Raw genomic sequence first — 22,240 nt, forward strand, 5'->3', positions numbered from 1 at the left:
GGAGGTGGGAGAAGTGAGCAAGGCTTGTATGCTGCCCATGGATAGTGAGGGGATGGTGGTTGGACATGAGCCAAAAAAGGGCTGACCAAACTTGCCACAGGGTGTCCTCTGCAGCTGAGCAGACCTCTTGAGCTACAGAGACACGTAATTGGAAGGATGCATTGAAGCATATTTTTAAAGATGACTAATGTATCCCAACTTTTTAAAACTGTGATTTTTAATCATTTTTGGACTGCTTATTTGGTGAATTTTAGGTGCCACTTTTATCAATGTTTTTATAGATTGGTTATTTATTATTTAGAAGATTGCACCACACATTTGACACTGTTCACTTGGACTGTTTGTTGTAATCAAAGCACTGAGCATTTTAACACATACCCCTGCTTAACTGAGTCCTCCTTTTACTGGATTATCCTTGGTACAAGACTATTGATGTCTCGGGTTCAGTTCAGCATATATATATATCTATACTAATAAAAGGCAAAGCCCTCACTGACTGACTGACTGACTGACTCACTAACTGACTCATCACTAATTCTCCAACTTCCCGTGTAGGTAGAAGGCTGAAATTTGGCTGGCTCATTCCTTACAGCTTACTTACAAAAGTTAAGCAGGTTTCATTTCGAAATTCTACACGTAACGGTCATAACTGAATCCTACTTACGTACATATATATGGCCATAGCCTGCAGCTCGGTCGCCGTGTAAGTTGCGTCCCCCATCACCACGCCTCCCACGTAGTTGGCTGCCTGCCTATTTTGCGTCCCCCATACCCATGCCTCCCACGTAATTGAGTGCCTGCCCATATAAGGCCATCCGTCAGCAGCAATCCAATAGACACGCTGCCACTACAAAGCGTTTGTCGTGCCTAAGATGAATATGATATTCGCGAGATACAAGTTTAGTGAGAAGACGCAAGGTATAAACAAGACTTTTTCTCACTTTGAAACGGAGTTAAAATTGCTGGTGAAGGACTGTGCTTATGCAAACAAAGATGAGATGGTCCGGGATAGAATAGTGTTTGGCACAAACTCAGCAAAAGTGCGAGAGAAACTTTTAAGTGCCGAGTCTGAGCTAACATTAAATAAAGTCGTGGAAATCGCAAAATCGCATGAGATAGCACAAGCACAGCTGAGAACCTTCGATGCATGTACTCCGAGCAGCTTACGTGAACTGGCTGTGAACGCAGTATGCAGACAAAAAGCAAGAGCTCCAAAAAGCACTGAACAAAAAACGCATTACACAATTAAGAAGGCAGCAAAAGAATATGAAGCATGTGATGCATACAAGCATTTTCATAAGTGCAGCTACTGCGGAAACAAAGCACACAGTGGAAAAAGTCAATGTAAAGCTAAAGGAGGACAGTTTAAAAAATGTGTAAAATTGAACCACTTTGCTAAAGTTTGCAGAACTGGGAAAGGTAAACACGTGCATGCAGTATGTGATGTCTTAGATAAAGAGGAAGACGAGCTGTTTATTGATGCAGTAAGAAAGGAACAATCCACTGAATCTGAACAAGCCTTTGTAGACATATCAATAGGAAAGCAAGGTGTAACGCTTAAGTTTATATTAGGTTCATAGTCTCGCTGCCGCTAGCGTTTGTCATGCCTAAGACGAATACGATATTCGCGAGATACAAGTTTCATGACAGGACGCAGGGTATAAACGAGACTTTTAATCACTTTGATACGGAGTTAAAATTGCTGGTAAAGGACTGTGTTTATGCAAACTAAGATGAGATGGTCAGGGATAGAATAGTGTTTGGCACAAACTCAGCAAAAGTGCGAGAGAAACTTTTAAGTGTCTGGTCTGAGCTAACATTAAATAAAGCCGTGGACATTGCAAAATCGCACGAGATAGCACAAGCACAGCTGAGAACCTTCGATGCATGTACTCCGAGCAGCTCACGTGAACTGATTGTGAACGCAGTACACAGACAAAAAGCAAGAGCTCCAAAGAGTGCTGAACAAAAAATGCATTACACAATTGAGAAGGCAGCAAAAGAATATGAAGCGAGTGACGCATACAAGCATATTCATAAGTGCAGCTACTGCGGCAACAAAGAACACGGTGGAAAAAGTCAATGTCCAGCTAAAGGACAGTGTAAAAAATGTGGTAAATTGAACCACTTCGCTAAAGTTTGCAGGACTCGGAAAGGTAAACCTGTGTATGCAGTGTGTGATGTGTCAGATAAAGAGGAAGACGAGCTGTTTATTGATGCAGTAAGAAAGGAACAACCCTCTGAAGCTGAACAAGCCTTTGTAGACATATCAATAGGAAAGTATGGTGTAAAACTTAAGTTTAAATTAAGTTCATAGACACGCTGCCGCTAAATATTCACAGGCAAATACACAACTTAATACCGGGAATGCCTGTTAAACATCTTAGATTCACGAGTACCTATTTGGGTAGTGATCACTTCGATGAATGAAACCTGTTATCTTTACAATGGTTGACAAACACGGAATGTAACTTGAACACAACACGTCCTCCAAATACGAACCTGATTGAAAGAAATAATGATACTCAAATCCTTGATGACAGCAACACTCATAACAGTCACAAAACAATTACATTGACAATCATGTTACGTTATTTTTAAAATGTTTCCTTTTCTTTTTCATAACTTCTTTAACACACTACTTCTCCGCTGCGAAGTGCGGGTATTTTTCTAGTATATAATATGCGCGTGTGTGTGTATATATGTATATGTGTGTATATAAAAATTAGGCCTGGGAAAGTTAATGTGTTAATGTGCTCGTTTTGTTGGGGTTGGAGATGTGTGGGGATGGGAAGGAGCAGCACGGTGTTTGAGACTAGCGCAGAATGAATGATTTAGTAGAGGGGAACAAAAGTTGAAGAGGGACATGCTTTGGGGCCATAACACTGAAATGGAAGACGAGCATTGTAAAAGAGTTGAGCAAGTCCGAGTGTTGTAGAAAAATTCCGCCGTGTCCCATGGCTAGAACAGTATACAAATAAGTTAAGTGTGTACATAAAGTAGGTATACACACATCCAGTAATACGCAGTTCACAGTTATATGTAGCCCTGGTGTTCATTTTCTTGATTTATACATACTGACATAGGTGTACGGGAGTGGGGGAAACGGGGTGTAGAGGGGGTTAATGGCAGTCCTGGTGCAAAAAAAAAAAATTACGCTCTTTTTTATTTCCTGTTTCTGTAAGAAGAACAAATCAAAGTCATATCACATAAGTGCTAAATAAGTTATCTTTGAGTGGCACTAAAACCAAAATAAGTACCTCTGTATTTAACTCGCCAGTCTGCCAGCCAGCTTACTGCGCAGACGGTCTTAATATAATGACAAAATTCTAGAAAACAGTGTAATGATTATCCTTACCCATGTTCAAGTTTACAGTATATTGGCTAATCTTGGCAAAGAATACAATATAACCATCCAAGTAATGCACGGTGTCAGTTTTTAAGCAAGTTAGTATTGAGGAATATTTTGCATAAAATTAAATAAATACACAAATAAATAAAAGTGCTCTGAAATGTGAGTATAAATAAATAAATGGCATGAGAATGTGAATGTAAATAAATGTTTCACAAAATATGTTTTAGTTGCTTATTTATTTATTTAATTTTGTAATAGGGAGTGAGACCGGGGTAGGCAAAAAAAGCAGCTATGAGATTGACGTTCACAAACACAGCACTCAGTGAGCACTTCAGATGATTTTCAAAGCTGCTTCATCTCTTTGCCCACTCATACAGACGGTCCTCTCTCTGCCTCACTCCACTGACCCTGGTTCAGAGGCAGTTTGTATGTCCAGTGTCCCACGGCCCTGCAAGAGACGCTGGTGAACACACACCCAGGCACATGGACCTCCGACATGTTTCCTGGCTGCTAAAGTGCTCTCTAGTGCTGTGTTTGCAAAACGGCAGTCGCAGAGCTGCTTTTCTCCAGGTTGTCCCGTTCTCCTCGGGCAGGTCTCGACCACCTGAGGAGTGTGTCTCTCTCCAGTCTGGACCAAGGGGCACTAAACTTTTTTTTTTTATTTCCATGGTGCGCCAGTGGAAAAAAGTGCAGAGTATAATTATCAAGTTGATGACGGTGACGAACAATTGAGGATGGCATTTGTAGAGTTTTAACACAAGTTTTAATGTCTACCCATTTACGAGATGCATATTCTTTCAATTAAATCAGTTTTTAAAAGTGCATTCAAAGCCAACAGTTGTTTTAATTGTTTTTTACTTTGACACGTCTGTGTCTCATAAGCTATGCCAATTTGATAATTAATACATTGGCCTCATTTTCTTATTGCCTTCTTTTAAAGTTGCCTTTTAGGAAGACATTCAAATTCAGGTTGTACTTGTTAAAGTGGTATTTTATTAAGGTCACTGTTTAAGTTTAAACTATGCCATTATTTTTTTTTATTCCTTTTTGTTAATTTTACATCAAATTTGTGATTCAACATGTATTTACTTCATGATTTATGTATTAATTTTATAATTTCATGTTTTAATGTTAGATACGATTAACAGTGGTTAATTACATACATTTATGCGATTAATTAGTTTTTTTTTTTTTGTATCTATTCCCTTCCCTAATATATATAAGGTTGGAGATGGTCATGCAATGAGCCCTAATCAGTGTGTTCTGTTAAGGGTGCTTTACTTCACCCTGGCACTCCATACACAGTTGGTTTGCTGTCAGAATGAGCTCTGGCTTCCATGATTCTAAATTGGATTGAAACAGCTTTGAGAAATGATGGATGCTTAGATACATGTACGTCACGCTCACTAAATAATAATGAGAGATCATAGAAACTTAAAAAACAAAGGCACATAAGCTTGTTTAAAAGCATTTCATTCTAATTCAGGTATAGCTCGAGATTCTATATGTTTTTTAAAAAAGTAATGAAAACCCACCATTCATTTTGTCAAGATGACCATTTGATTTTCTGCAGGTCTATAGCTCCTTAAAACATTTATAGGAGCTCTTCACCGACACCTTCTGTTATCACCATCATTTGCTCTGTAAATACGTCAGATTAAAGATGGGGAGTTATGAAACTGAAAAGATGCTGTAATCTGACTTGCTGATCTAAAATTGCTGAAATATGTTCTGCTATTTGGAAAAATTGTGAGAAATTTTGCACTTCTGTCCTCATGAAGCAGGCATTTACATTTTGGGCAAGACAGAATTTATACTTTGTGCTTCTAAAACAATTTTCTGCAATGAAAAAACAAAGCAGCTAAGATTGAAATGGGGGTGGAAAGGAAAATAAAGGGAAGTGGCACATTGAGATTTTGTTTCAGGATTCCCTGTTCAGCAAACTGAAAATATAGCACTGTAGTAATAGAAAACAAAATCAAAAGTGTCAAACACAACACAATTACCTAAAAAAGAATGATTATTAACACAATCACTTCATGATATGTATTCTTGGTGCACTGTGTTTTTCATTTTTATATGGGAGGAAACTACCAGCAACTGCTTTATTTCTAGGATTTTCATAAGCCTTACACTAAACTGTAACTGGTGTTCCAAGCAAAGAAATGATCTGCTTTTCTGTGCCTCATAGTATAGCTGCACACATTGAAATGCATGCTGTAAACAAAACAAATCAAGCATAGTTCCTCTGAACATGCCTAGTCCCATCCAGGCCATTAGAAAACATGTAGTGTTAATTTAATTACGATAAATTAATGTTTGATTGTAAAAGTTCAGTGTAGTAGTAAGTAAGTTAGGGGCAGTACATCAATAAAGGGAAGTCTTGTAAACAGTAGGACAATGGAATAAAACAGTACTGAAGTGTACTCTGAAGCTGTTATTTAAGAACAAAATGTCTAGTAGTCAAAAGAAGAAAAGGTCTCTCAATATCCAGGCTTCAGTTCTCAAAAATAATATGAAATGGCAAATAAGACTTTTCCCAGTTACAGCATAGGACCGATATGATCAATAAGTATCTGTTTCTTTGAAAAAGAGAAGCAAAACTCAACTTGATTATGGTCAAAATTATCAAAAGAAAATAAAATCAAAAAGCTGGAAGTGGACTGTCTCCCCAGACTGCTCTCATTTAAGTTGAAATAAAACTCCCTGTACTGCAATTCACTAAATACACCATTGTTCATTACATTGCATTTAAGCAAACTGACCAAAAAAAGCTTCTGACAGTGCCTATATGAAGATGTGATGTTTTGCTCCATTTATGATGCAGTTTGTTTTTCCAAGTGTGTGCCTTTATTCGAGAAATTCTGGGACAACTTTTGATTATTAGTCATTTTATAAATTCTAAAATATTGTTACAGCACTGACTCTCCACTGTGGCTCTGACATTTATTGGCTACACAGCACTGCTGCATTACAAAGAATATGTCAAGATAGTTGACGACTTTGGTGGCTGTATTGTGCAAACTTGTTCTCTATGTCACTTTTTCCTCATAGATATGTCAGTGTCATTGCCATGTAGTTCCAGATAAAATTTTGTGTTAATATTTTAGGTTTATGTATAAAAACATCTCAAACATAATTCTTAAATAGGCTAAGTCAATTTTCATTTATCATGAAATGTCAGGTTCACAATATTTTTTATGGAACATGGTTTGAGTGGAAATTATAAAGAGGATTGCATGCTGTGATTTAGAGTATGTTCATTGTTTTGTGAGGGAAAGTTGTGAACAAGATTCATTAATAGTCTGTAGAACCTTGTACTGGTCAAGTTACAGAAAGGGTTTCCTGTTAGGAATTATAGCTTGGTGTGCAAGAGAGGAATTTTGTGTTGACAGATGTGACTTCTTGATACCCGTATGAGTGGTATATATTGTATTTGAATTATATATAACTTATCTTACAAGCTTGTGGTTCTTTTGATTGTGCTCTTCTTTGAAAAACGCATATACATTCTATTTAGTAGTAATTCATGCATTCTACGTTTTAAGAGACTGAATGAAATAAAAATGTATTATCTATATATATAATTCACTAAGGCAAGACAACCATGGAAAGCACGCCGGAAGGGGCGTGGATTCACAAAGCCACCGACAAGTGAGACACCTATGGTGCACGCAGGAAGGAGCCACACTCACCAACTCTAAGACCATTGGATACGACGACAACTCGCAGAGCCACGGCCACCAACTCAGACGCGACGGCACAGAAAAAATGGCGTCATTTATATTTGCTGTCGTAGAGGCAACATGCAGCTCCGACCCACGCTGACTGTTCATGGAGGCATGTTTCTCGCGGAGGTGAATCGCCATATGCAGAGTGTAAAACAGTTTGCGAGGGGTATCCCATGGGATCCTTAAAACATTCCTTCACAACTGAGGTTAAAACACAATGAAGTAAGCAGTCTTTAAAAATTGAGTTTTCGGTTACGATGCACGACCGCGTGACCATAGCAAACTGTTTTACATGCTACATACAGCAATTCGCATCCACGACAAACATGCGTCTTCTTAGATGCTCCTGCACTTTGTATACACCCCCCTCCCACTTCGCTACTACCGTGGTCGGGTGTCTTGGAAAGGCAGCCAAAACCGCACAGAGCAATGAAAAGTCTACGTGAGTCACAGGTGCATCTGGACTGTGCAAAGACAATGACTCGAGTGACGAGTTGGAGGTGGGCACGTGAGCAGGCAGTGCATACTGGACGAGAAATCAGCAGACTAGCATGATGGAGGGAGTGGGGTGGATGTCCTTCTCTCTTCCTGTTCCACCCTCCACGCCTGAGCGCCGCACGGACGATTGTGTGTTGGTTTGTTCCGTGCATTGTTACAATGTTGCTTTTCTTGCTGATTTATTACATTACCAATTTTTCAAATGTTAATTTTCTTCCTGTGCTTAAAAATCATTAAAAAAACGGCCTGATTATGCGGCGTATGGTACGCAGTGGGTTGGCTAGTTCAGTATATTCCCTGGTCACCCAGGTAAATTCCTCAACAGTACTTTCCTTGAAGTTTCTAAAGTATTCTATGTCTAAAAGAGACTTTGCTTGTTTATTCACTTCCATTCACAGTCCAGGCACATGTCCCTGAATACACATAAGCAACTGTTTTTTTGAGGGAGAAGTCTGTTTCTGCAGATGCACTCACTAACCTAACTCTTATGAGATTCACCATGTTAAGTTTTTGTTAATAACAGCTTTTTTCATTGTTCAGAGAATCCCACCCAGAAAACCTACTTGTGTTCTGTAGTTAAAAATCCAACACCCTGATGCACACAGACAGAAAAGATTGTCACAAAAAAAAGTTTAACAGCACCATAACACCTACTTTAAAAGTGAGAGACCAGCAGTACCTTGGAACCTTAAGTAATTCTGTGTGCCATTGAATGCACATAAAGGTAGCTTAATATTACGGCGCTGAAAAACAGAGGAGAGAAATGTGATCTGGCCTTCTGGCTGCAGTGACAAAACTGCAGTCTCATATAAATCATATTTGGTAGCTTCAATGTTAAATAGGAATAAATGTATGAATATTTAAAGATTTTCCCATGCTAAGTTGGAGGGGTCTGCAGTGCCTGTACAAGCAGGAGACTAGTTTCAGATAAGGCTCAGAATTTTTATAGTGCTCTTAAGATTTGTTTTTTTTAAACTTGCTTCTCCCAAATACATGGTAACAATGGAGGGCTATAGCCCATCCTGGAAGCACTGAGCACAGTATGAGAGCTGGCTATGGTTGGGACATATTTACAAACACTCCCTCCCTCACTCATATTCTTGACCCATTAAGAATTATTAAGTGTAACTGAGTTTCTTATCATCCTTACAGTATAGCTAACGCTAGTCACATCAGCACTGAATTTTCATACCATGGCCATTTAAATGGCTCACCATAATGTGTTGCACTTGAATCATTCCTTTCACATCTGACTATCAAATATACTTTAAATTTGAACTAGCCGGGCAGTGAAACAGACAAGGGGAGAAAAATTTTGAATAATGCAGAACAAGACTAGCAATAGTGTGTCTGTACTCAAAGATGACACCCAAACTGTAATTTTTTCTTTATCTGATTCAGTGATTCCCATCTGACTGCATGTATACATTCATAACCACATGCCTGAGCCACATGTTTACATAGACATGAGCACAGACATACATTAACACACACATACAAAACTACTGAGATTTACATGCACATGCTCACACAAAAATGAATGAGATCAGGTAGGCTGTGCCTAAATAGAACCTTTCCCAAACACTTACTTAATCTGCTGAATTTCTCTCACACTTGACGGCTCACTCTTCAGGCAAGCCTGTCCTTGTCTGTGGTCTGCTGCTGATCTTCATTGGAGCGCCACATTTGCCAGAACCCTGCAGGGACACTGTTAAACATAAAAACTCACTGTCTTGACCATTAGACCATTAGTTCTTAGTTTAACTAGTACAATTCAGAACTCTATTAGCATCTTTGTAGATATATATATATATATATATATATATATACTGTATACTATATATATATATATATATATATATATATATATATATATATATTGTATACTGTATATATATATATATTTTTTTTTTTTACTCTAAAGGCCTTTTCACACTAACAACACTCCCAACCCAACTTGTTTCCTGATATAGTACGAAATTGACCAGAGCACTTGTGGGTATGGGCTAACATGGATAGGAAATGCAAAAAACTGCCACTTACTATTTAATATTTGTTGTTAATAATTTCTTTAACTTCCTGAGTTTTCACAAATTAAAATTCTGTGTATTTAGTATGTGCATTACTCTATGAAAAATATTTCACCAATTATTCACATTTTACAATAATTCTTAACATTAGGTATTACCACTATTGATGTTTAAAATTATATACCTCTGCTTTGCTTGTCCCCATGTAGCAAATTAACATGCAAAACCACAAATCTTGTTTTAGAAGATTAAATTCTCTGTGCTACACTCTTTCATCAACATTGTCTAGGTCTGAGATGACTAGTTATTTCACAGTGCCAAACAAATTCTGATAGAATTGTCATTTTCCTTAGAATACTTAAGATTAGATTACGAGTAAGGCTTTCAAATGGACAGTGGAGCAGTGCAAAATAAGCGTGAAAGATAACAGTCTGTAAAGGAGACTGAATATCCTTCGGACACCTAGTTCTCACTTATATTTTACACTACATCACAAAATTTTGATTTGATACACATGAATTCCTGGGAGCTTTACATTTTGGACAGTTATATACTAAAAGTGAATCACATACATGTTAACAAGGTCAAGCAATCTAAAAATTCAAATGGCAAATCAATATATCATCAGTTTAAACCAGACTATAATATTTTGCAGCATTTAAGACAACAGGAAAATGTGAACCTAAAGAAAATAACTTTATGCAGTGTATGCCATTGTATTCATTCTCCTCATTTCAAAACTACTGCTAAATGTACAAATGTTATCCACTGAACATTAATTTGGTGAGGTAATTTTTAGTGTCACGCTGGCATTCAATACACACACTGTCAGTTTGGATTACTTACCAGGAAATGTAATGACCTTAGATCTCAAGTATTCTTCAGCGTGAATAGCATACTTTTAAGTTACATTTTCAGTTAAGAACAAGAAGTCATTGATCTCTCCTTTTTAATGTTATTCAATGTCAGGAAATAGTATATATTTACTATAAATACAGATTACTTTTTTGAATGGTTCCAAAAAAAAAAAAAAACAAGTTAGATAATGTATGCTTGGCATAACATTCAGGTGCATTTGGGACTTGGCTGCTTTGAAAGCTGGAGCATTTAAAATTTTTGTTTATTTACTGCATCAAAGACAGAATTACCACATATTTGTTTGTTAAATATATTTTAACATTCAGTCACATTCGGAAATAACTGTGAGAAAAGAACGTGATAACATGTATTAGTAGGGTATATAAAATACATATTTTTAAATAGCATTTTACAATATTCCATAGTTAAAGCTGTGCCCAGACAAGCTTGTGGTAGCTGAAGCAACTTTCACAAACACCAGATCCCAACTCAAGTCATGTAATAATGACATTTTCTGTACAATTCTTAACTGAGAAGAACTAAGAATTAATTTAATATTTTACATTTATTTTTTAAAGTATCTGATGGAAAAGTAAAAAAAAAAAATATGCTAAAGCCTTAAGTTAAAATTGTTTGCTGTAACTGACCATAATAAATACCAAGTCATTGTTACCCTTACAATCATAGTATTAGTGAAAAACTGAATTCTTATAATATGTAGCTAATGTAGCCATGATGTTGCTTTTAGCATAATTCAAATATGGTTTATATGTTTAGTCAGTATATGCATAGCTGCTTACAGAACCTAAGGGAGCTACTTTCCTCTTCCATTCATTTCTAGATAAATGAAGTGACTTTTTTGCTTTCCATGCTTGTGTCTTTTACTTTCATGATTATAAAGATAATTCAAATAACCTGATATGACTTGAAGCAGCAGCAGAAGTGCGTTGGTATTATAGTAGTTCAAACAATCATGTGATGGAGTGGCTTTCTCCCTGCCACGTTTGTGAGTGAGTTTGCTGGCATTTCACTAACTTACATTTAAGGATCTGTTAGGAGCAGTTATTGGATGAGTCAAAGAGCATATTGAAACAATCTCTTTCAAGGTAAATTTGAAAATGGAAACTAACAATTGATTGAGGATACACAGAATATTTCTCTGTTTTAAAACAGATGATTCTAAAACATTACCAATGCTTATTTAAATTGGATTTTTTGTAATTTTAAAAAATATGTACAGCGCACTTAACTTGGAGATATCTCCATAAAAATGCAGCATTCCCAACAAATTTCCTTGAAGAATGAGTGTACCAAATTTAATGAAAATAAAAAAACTAAAAAACTAAGTTGTTTCATTTGGACATACAGACATGATGAAAACAGCAGGTATATATTGCATTTTATGCAATGACACCCAAAAACATCAATACATCTTCTTCTGTCCTATTTTATGCAAAAAATAATGCTAACAGAGCTGAAAGTGTGAGAAGCCCATGATAGTATATTGTAACTGACTACATTTTTTTTAGATAATTTAAAAGTAGTTGTCACTGTGTACATATTTGAATAATAAGAAATTAATTACTTTGGTGGTAAGCTGGGTGTTTGACACAAAACAGCTTGCAGTACAAATGAGTTATCAGTAAGTAGTTAAAAATAAATGAACATACCAAAATTTACAGTGGCATTATGTGAATAATTAAAAAGCTTTCCATTGGGATGTACTAAAGGTTCAACTCTAAGCACTGTGACCAAGAGCTGTACAATCCCTAAATAAAAGTTACTCTACCATTAGTAGGTTGAAATGTGAAAATCTTTTGTGAGAGTCGAGATTATTCATATCTCTGAGTTAATGAGGACAGTGTACAAACTAACCATATGAACTGTGAAATGACTTGTATTGGCGTTGTTTTCACTAGGTGAAGGAATACCAGAAGAATGGAATGTGAATTATTTTATTAGAAGGAGTTTCTTTTAAGAGAACTCAGTTGTCTCAGCAACGATTCCTATTAATGGTGGCCCACTGTGAACATTCTTAATTGTTTCATACCCACTTGTATGGCAATGCTGATGTAAATGATTTTGCTTCATTCTGAATCCAAAAACCTCAAATAGGCTTTCTATATGAACAAGGTTTGTCTCATCAAGCTATCTCCACTAGTCAGTATGATCAGAATTCCTTATTTCTATATAGATCCTAGCCTTTACATGTTTTATAAAGTCAGACTTAACTAATGCATTTAAACTGTGACCTAGCCAACCCACCTTTTTGAAGAGACGTGCCAAACCGTGCTGAAACCTGATACTCTGTGTGCTGAGGATGTCCTTAAGTGAACTCTTTTTTGAATTTACAAGGCACTTCATATACTCAGATTAACGTCCCTCACTGCTGCCCAGAGCCATAGCAAAGTTCTGAATCTGACTACTAGGAGGAAAATGCTTGTCATTGCCTTCTTTGACTCTGGGCTGTCTCTCCTATGTGCAAAGAATGTGATGTTGCTTTCCTGGAGTGCAAGAGAAAAGACATGAGGCTCAATAGGCCGTTTCAGGCTCTCTGAGCAACACAGAGCCACTATTGTCTATTAGAATGCAAGTTTAATGTGTTACTCAGGTTTGTCTCTGATATTAGATTCCTATTTACAGGTAAAAACTTTCCCCGCCTACCATGTTAGTGAAGGTTTTCTTCATTGTGATGAAACCAATGTTCCCTTACAGAATCCAGAGTAGCAGAGAAAGAACACACCACCAGTGAATGTTCTGAAAGACCAATGGCTCATCCTAGCAAAGTGTGTGATGACAAATGTGCAAGTCCACCAGACAGGGTGTACAGAGGCCTCTCCCAGCAGGCACCAAATTATGAGAAGTGTCTATCATAAATAGCACCATATCAATGTAAACTTTTTTTTTATCACATTTTAGGTACAAAGTTTTTAACTTAGAGCATTTGACTAGAAGATTTGCATTGGTGTGACTTTACAAAGATTCTTTCCACATAAAAGCAGCATGCCTCCAATAGTAAAAATGGAGACTGGTGGGAGAAGGATAAAAGAGAAAGAAACGGTGAGGCTTGCACTGCCACCTCCTTCTTTACCCCAGAGCTTAGCAGTAAGATAGAGAGGCACAGAGGGGATGGTACCTGTCGGCCAATGCTACATGTGTTTCAATCAGAACAATTTAATTTTATTCCAGCATTACTGTATACAATTAGAAACATTTTTCTCCAGAATCACAGAGGAACTGCTGCAGGGAAATGTCCTGTAAATTTCACGTCCTAACCAAACAAAGTTACAGCAGAGTCTGCTTTAATGTCACCTTATGATTTCTGCTACAGGGTCTTTTTTTGGTTAGTTGGGCCCTGACATTTTTCCAGATGCTCTCTCTTTTGTGCTGTAGAATGAAGACATGCAGCTCAACACATATTGATGTGTGTGTGCCAATCAGTCCTTGAATGTTCCATGCTCAATTTACACTACCCCCAGATAATCCTCCTTTTGTATGGTTTCACTATAATAAAAAAGAAGTAAAAAACTACAGCTTCCTTTAAAAGTGAACATGCATACAGATCCATTCTTCTATTCTCTTAACTGCTCATAAATCAAATGCAGAGGTGCATAAAGATTCATATTCATTTTAACTTTCAATTTATATGTTAGTTTCCATCTCCATATAATACTACACAGGGCAGATTCTACAAACATTTCTCTGTTTATCTAAATAGTTTCTTTGATCCTCTGATACATCTCGCTCAAAGGACTACTAGGAAATCAAGGCCTGTTCACTTTGTTCTTGAAACTGATTGTTTCTGTAATGTGAAAGGACACTACAATAGCTATGAGGGATGTTCCATAATCATGTGAAATCTGCACATTCTTGTGATTTAAAATTTCCTTTTACTTTCTTGAAGTGTACTACATACAACTTAACTGACAAACCAAACTGGAAATGTGGAAATAAGTTGGCTGTGACTACGATAGAGAACATAAGTCATTGCCTTAGAAGGGCAAAACATAAACAGTAATAGTAAAAAAATAATATTGAAATCAAACAGAAGGAAGATATTACTGACATTAATTCAGCTCCTAAGAGGAGGCACTGGAGACTTCCCCACTGAAACCTCAACCAACATCCTGGAAATATAAACACATAACAGCCTGAATGTCCATACAATGAACAGCCTCATTTTTGAGACTACTGTGTAAATATAATTTAACTGAAAAATGTCACAATTATTCTCAGGCTTCAAGGTCTAGGACACAAACTAACAAATACTGCTGAAGGCAGTAAAGAGCATATATTGCATCTTGGCTTTAACACAGGTCATCCAAAACATGAAGTAAGAGATTGTTATTACTGATATACAGTACCAAATTCTGCAGATTCCCAGAGAGGAAATTTGGCCTCCTGCAGCTTAATGCAGTGCATCAGTGCACTCAACAGCAGGATGAAACTAGGGAGTAGAGCTGGGAAATTTGTATCCTGATTAACAGCAAATAGGTTTGAAAACAGGAAGCAAATGTTAGTGACTATTATTTAATTTTTCTTTCTAAACAACCTGCTCTAGCAACTCAGTTTGAGTTGTAAGATGGCTGAAACTATAAGGAAGCAATTAACATTTCATTATTAAGTGGAAAATATATGAAAATCAGATCTTAAAAAGCACTTGTATGAGTATTCTGGAGCCTCCTTCATACAAAGGAAAGCCCAGTGCCTGTGTCAGAGTCAAGAAATATGGCCAAATCTAAAGCTTCTGATATATCTAAAGATCTTGTTGGAGGTCAGAAGAAGATGATCATGTCTCAGTGGTGAAAGGTGAAATACACCAGAGCAAGCTGCTGGAGGTCACAGCTCTAAAAGCAGCAGGAACCATATACATGATTATGCTTGCACTATTAGAAATCTCTGGCCTGATCTGTCATGGTAAATTAGAAAATTGAGACTATAAATACAAGATTTTTCAGTCCAACTTACAAGGTGCTTGTGGCTTGTAGATATGAGACCGCAATGTCATCCAGATGTATAAATAAAACAACAAAATAACTATTCTTCAAAAAGAAGTATATCATACACTAATTCATAGCTTAGTGTCCAAGTATAAATATTTTTCTGCCAGTCAAAATTAAAAACTGTTTTTACATATTTTGAAGAAGCCAGGAAATGTGTATATGCCATATATATATACGGTGTATATATATATATATATATATATATATATATATATATACACATATATACTAGCTGATTACCCAGTGGCTTCGCTCAGTATATAAATTATTAAACAGTAAACCATTAACATGTAAGAAGGCGCTATAACACAACAGGTAAGTAGTACTAACAGCAGCTTAAATGTATTTGGATCATCTCTCGGTAGCAGATCCCTTGTGAAGGGCGCTACACGACCGCTGTGGTAAAGAAATTACATTTTCTATGCGATCCTGCAAATTTCTGCCTGACAAACTTGCACTACTTGCCTGTGATTTAAGAGAAAAATTATTCTGAGAAATGTGGACGCTGCCCTTCCGTGCTTAACGGGCAGAAGGTCCAAACAATTCCCAAGTCCAAAACTTAACATGAAGAGGTCGGTACATCTTCTTAGATGGAAACCCTCCATCTTCTTAAAAGAAGTTATCACAAAAGCAACCTTGAATGTTGCGGGGTTTTAGTGACCCGAACTCACCTTAAGGGACAGTAAGTAGTCGTGCAGTGCAATTTACAAAGAGAGTTTTGCTTTGATGGCGCCGATCACACTCATTCGCAATCATTTCCACTCTCCCAGGAGCCGAAGGGGCACTCGAAGTGTCACAAACAGTGCGAGAACAGAGGACGCTGCCCGAAACTGCGAAGCTCTCAACCGGGCAGAGCAGCCTGACATTCTGCGCCTCTGAGCGTCCACTTTGTTCTCACGACCCCTTGCCGCTGAAGACGGTGTCATCTTCACATTGTTTACAGCTCGGCACAGTTAAAAAGTAGAAAGACGCAAAGCTGTTTTCCTTATCTCTTCTACTATCAAGTACTGCCAATTAAAAAAAAGTTATAATGTGGCAGTTTCCGTGACAGTCACGTGGAGGAATAAATAAAACTTCTCTGTCAGAACGTGCCTGGCGGCAAACAACTCTGTGCTGGAGTCTAGAGAGGAGGGCTGGGAGAGGGTGACGCAGGGCACACTTCTATGGGATAGATCAGCGTGTTTGTGTTTACTTCTTTTCAATATCAGTAAAATAACTCTCACACAAATAATAACAATTCATAAAGACGATATAAAAATGGCATCCACAAACAAAGTGTTTAGTTGCTGTATTATATAACTAGCAAAATACCCGCGCTTCGCAGCGGAGAAGTAGTGTGTTAAAGAAGCAATGAAAAAGAAAAGGAAACATTTTGAAAATAACGTAACATGATTGTCAATGTAATTGTTTTGTCACTGTTGTGAGTGATAAGTGTTGCTGTCATATATATATATATATATATATATATACATATCCATACATATATACATATACACATATAGATATACATACACACACATATATACACACAAATACATTATATATATATATATATACATACACACACATATATAAACATATATATACACATACATATCTACATATATACATATACACACACACACACACATCACAGTCTTTGGGGTGCGAGCAACTGTTGCTGGGGGTGCCAGAATCCATGAAGGAAGAAAAATGAAAAACATTATTTGTACAAAATCTTAATTTATTTATCCATCCATCCATCCATCCATTTTCTAACCCACTGAATCCGAACACAGGGTCACGGGGGTCTGCTGGAGCCAATCCCAGCCAACACAGGAAACAATCCTGGGCAGGGTGCCAACCCACCACAGGACACACTCAAACACACCCACACACCAAGGCCAATTTAGAATTGCCAATCCACCTAACCTGCATGTCTTTGGACTGTGGGAGGAAACCGGAGCGCCCAGAGGAAACCCACGCATACACGGGGAGAACATGCAAACTCCACGCAGGGAGGTCCCGGGAAGCGAACCTGGGTCTCCTAACTGCGAGGCAGCAGCGCTACCACTGCGCCACCGTGCCGCCCTTTAATTTATTTATCCATTCCTAAATAATTAAATGGGCAGGGTATTTCGTATCAGTGCAATACGCTGTTTGTTAAAACGGATGACTCCTGCTCTTACGTGCAAGTCTGCCTGGATATTATGAACTATCGTATCTGTTCAAGTTCTATTTAAATTTTAAATAGAAGGAATTTTTATTTAGTCGACAGAATATTATTCCGGAATAAATCAACTCAAACCTTAAATAACTTATAATATTTTGCTCTCCATAAAAATATATCCTGTCCGAATTATACAAGTTAGAAATAAAGTAAGCGTTAAAAGAACAAACATTCAAATTTCTTTACTCTTATGTAATTTTATATAAAAAATAAACTTAAATTTTAAATATCCCAAAAGATTTTGCTCTCCATAAAAATATATCCTGTCAAAATTATACAAATTCAAATATGAACATGGTGCATAACAAACCCTGGAAATATAAATAAAATTTGTTCTTTTCAGCAATAACAAATCAAATCATTCAGTTGTCTTTGCTTATATGTCATTTTATCAGAGCTGGACGCCTGGCATCTTTTTTTGGCAACAAGTTCGTTTCTGTTTGGTGTGAGGTTCTGTGTTGTGGAGATTCTCAGGATGGACTGCAGGTGCTCATCAGTGAGGCGACTCCTGTGTGCTGTTTTGTTAGTCTTCATCACTGAGAAGAGCTTCTCACACAGATATGTGGTACCAAACATGCACAAGGTTCGAGCCGCATGTAGACGGAGCTGGAGCATTTGTGCGGGAATGGAGTGAATAAACTGTGCGGGCCGTGCAGTATCGTACTTTGCCTTCAGTGTGCCATTACACTGCAGCTCAATCACCTCCATCTGAATCTGCACAGGTGCAGTTTCCACATCGACGCAAATGGGTTGCGAAACAACTCAAAATTCTTTTTTTGTTCTTCAAAGTCACCAAAGCGCCGTGCGAACTCAGTGCGCTCAGTTTATCAGCAAAGTGCGTATTTGGGAACACCGTAGTGCCGACTTGGTTCAACATTACTTGGCAACAGGGAAAGTGAAGCAAGTTGCACTGGTGCATTTGTGTCTCCCATAAAAGTAGCTTCACTTGAAATCACTTTGTGATTTTGCACGGTAAAAACGTCTGCTGAAGTGTCAGATTCTTCTTTAACTCTTCTGCTTTCTGTATCTTGTGCATTGCATTCAGGTCTTTCAGGTTATCTTGATGTTTTGTCTCATAGTGCCGTCTTAGATTAAATTCTGTAATTACAGCCACATTAGCTCCACAAATGAGACACACGGGTTTACCGGCAATGTCAGTAAACATATACTCAGCCTCCCATCGGTTTTTAAAGGCTCTATGTTCAGAATCACCTTTTCTCTTTGGCATCGTGTGGGCTAGCTTCGCAATAACTTGCAGCATCATAAGCTAGACTTGATTAACGCGGTAAGTGTTGGCAAGGCAGCTGAAGCGCTGCATTATGGGATCTGTAGTTTATTTTGTTACCAGCGCTTCATATCCCCAGGCCATTAATAACAATAATATATAAAATGATCTCGCGGGCCGGATATAATTACACGCCGGGCGGATGTGGCCTGCGGGCCTTGAGTTTGACACATATGGACTAAATAGAACTTGAAAAGATATATTTTTTCAAATGTGATCGCGCAATTCAGATCGAGTTGACGTGCACTACAGCACATCGAGCCCGCGTGCTATTGTGGTTTTGCCTGCGTGTCTCAATAAGTTACCCTCCCCTCGCTCTTACTTTTTTACCGTTCATCTAATGAATACACTGAGTATGGCTTTACCAAAACAATCATTGATCGCGAATAAAGTATCCATTATTCATAAAGCTTCAATTGGTGATCTGTCTTTCTGCGTTAACCGCATATTTTTTCATACGTCTCAAACCAAGGGGATGCGAGGCTAAAATAAATCGAGAAGCGCGCGTACATACTTAGTGCATCCCCTCTCGGGAATCGAACCTCGGACGCCGGCGCTAGAGGCGAAGCCTCTACTATTGCGCCACGGCGTGTGGTTTGTCTATTTGAGCGTAGCAGTGTAATTCAGTTTTTGTTCAGCACTCTTTGGAACTGTTGCTTTTTGTCTGCGCACTGCGTCAGTTCACGTGAGCCGCTGAATATGGTTTTATATGTCACTCGCTCGCTTCTAATTGTTTCGCTGCCTTCTTAATTATATAATGTATGTTTTCTTCAGTGGTTTTTGGAGCTCTTCCTGGTTTTCTACGTACTGCGTGATTACGTGGGAGGCGTGATGATGTCACACGAAACTCCGCCCCCCACAGCTTTCGAGCTCAACTCCATTACAGTATATGCAGAAAAATAGCTTCCAGTTATGACCATTATGCATAGAATTTCGAAATGAAACCTGCCCAACTTTTGTAAGGAAGCTGTAAGGAATGAGCCTGCCAAATTTCAGCCTTCTACCTACACGGGAAGTTGGAGAATTAGTGATGAGTCAGTGAGTCAGTGAGTCAGCCAGTCAGTCAGTCAGTGAGGGCTTTGCCTTTTATTAGTATAGATGTTCTGTGGTCATACGTAATTTCCGTTTCAAACGCGAAAAGAATTTTATATATAAATAAATAAATATATACACTGCAAGCCAACAAACAGAAGCGACAAGTCTTAACTTTTACAGTGTTCTTCTTAGAACTCTTGTCTATAATTTGTTCTTAGCACTTGCTTATCAACAAACCTGAGGGAAAGTGATATCTTCTCAGGAGGAAGGGGCACTTTAGAGTGGACCCCAACAAGAAAATAAGTCAAAACCAAAAAGTATAAATAAGTCCAGGTATTAAAAAAACAAAAAAACAAAACAGACTTGTAACAGATGCACAAGGGTGTAAGTATATTGACCATATAAAGGAGAAAGGAAAACCTGACGTACCTTTAGACTCAATAGTGTATCTCTTTGACTACCTGGGTGGTCTACTTGCTGACACAGTTCCTCTCAACTCAGAGTCAATGAAAGTGAACCTAATGTGTGGTCATTTTAAGTGAGATATAATTAATGCTTAATATTGCTTGTAGGTCTTAGTAAAGCCCAGATGGGTATCCAAGACAACTATCTGAATTGAGAACCTATATTCACAAACATGTAAGTAATTGTGCCAAGCAGGACCTGCATCTACAGCTTTTTTATCAAAGACAATCTTGTTTTATACACCTATGCAACTGTTGATTTAAGGCAGTCAAGCCGTGAAATAAAGTAAAAAGACTTCATTAAGCTATGGAGGCACATCAGGATCATACATTTGTATGTAAATATGACAAGCGTACAGTTATATCTGCTGACACCCTGACTGCACAAACAGGCAAGCTAAGTCCACAGTCTCAGCAGATGAAAAGAGATAGTAAGTAAGATGTTCAGGGCTCCCTGCTTCCACCAACCACATTTGGAAAGATGGTGATTTGATAAATAGCACTGCTAGTTTGATGTAGTATTCAAAGGGATGGATTTACAAATAAATACATTTTATGGTTTTCTAGGGGACTGTCACTTGGTCCTCAGACCATCACCTACAGACAAGGTATTTAACCCTGTATTATAGGTTCTGAGAAAAGTATATTAAACATTCTCTCTGAAAGGAAACACTCGCGCAATCACACTGGTTGCTGAAGGTACAAACTAATCACACAGAAAATCATCTTGATTTATGAAATGCTTATTTCTACAGAGAAGCAATAAACACCTTGGTAAGAAAATCTAAGAAGGAAAAAACATTCTAATTAGTGTTTCGGGAAAAAAAAAACCTCTTTTAACACCTCAGGCAGCAGTGGGTAACTGCTCTCTCATCTATTTAGCAGACAAGATAAGCAGACAGTGCATTTCCCAATTTCATTGCATTTTCAAGATCTACTAATTTTTATCAATAATGGATTAGCTAAAGAAAATTATTTGTATGCTGGTTCGCAGATGTTCTAACCTGTGTAAAGATGTTTGTTTACCAAAGAATATTCAACATGATCCAAACTGTCCTAGGCAGGTCCATCATACTTAGCTTAAGTTAGCTTATCTTTAACCATAATTCAGTGTAAACAAGAGTTAAAAATGAAATGGATGACATATCAAATGGGGTGTATATATAGGGACAGGTCAAAAATAAAGGCAGTTTTATACAGAGCTAAACAAAGATGCAACATAAATGGTCCCAGATTGTTAATAGAGATACAGTTCCATGCAAAAGTTCCTTGCCCAATACTCTAATTTTACTGAATAAATCCTACACTGAACTTTTGTTCTCTGTGGTATCTTTATTTCAAATAACAGAAAGTCTTTTTTATGTGAGATTATTTTATTTTAGAAAATACAAATCTTACAACATAAATGGGAAATACAGTATGTTCGAAGCCCTAAGTTTACACAAACGAAATGATTCTTGCCTAACAAGGACACATTGGTCTGCACTAGCGAATCATTCATATAAATGCCACATGATACGGATAATCTGAAGGACACTGTGAAAATAAAGAATAAATTGCACTCCCAAGAAGTTACAGAGAAAATATAAAATTGAGTACATTAGATAGTGGGTACAAAACAACATCCAAAAGTTAGATGTTCCAGTGGACACCGTTGACTCAGTTATCTGGGTGTGGAAGCCATGTCAAGTCACCCAGATAATTTGTCTAAAAGGTCATCCCTCAAAACCCTCTTTTGCAAACAAGAATGAAGCTTGTGAGATAAACTAATG

At 37.6% G+C, this 22,240-nt stretch overlaps 1 protein-coding gene across 4 annotated transcripts in view; it reads right to left on the bottom strand.

Annotated features, from left to right (window-relative positions):
• Positions 1–22,240, bottom strand: part of zbtb20 (zinc finger and BTB domain containing 20) — a 299,188-nt gene that overhangs the window by 65,729 nt on the left and 211,219 nt on the right. For 2 of the 4 annotated variants that reach the window (XM_039744081.1, XM_039744082.1), the window contains exon 5: positions 9,174–9,292. The exons of 1 other annotated variant lie outside the window; for it this stretch is intronic. The gene's annotated coding sequence lies outside the window, so the exon portion shown is untranslated. The remainder of the gene's footprint in view (positions 1–9,173; positions 9,293–22,240) is intronic. One more of the 4 variants, XM_039744084.1, reaches the window with a different exon arrangement.

The sequence above is a fragment of the Polypterus senegalus genome, chromosome 2 (assembly GCF_016835505.1).
Source record: "Polypterus senegalus isolate Bchr_013 chromosome 2, ASM1683550v1, whole genome shotgun sequence".
NCBI classification, from domain to species: domain Eukaryota; kingdom Metazoa; phylum Chordata; class Cladistia; order Polypteriformes; family Polypteridae; genus Polypterus; species Polypterus senegalus.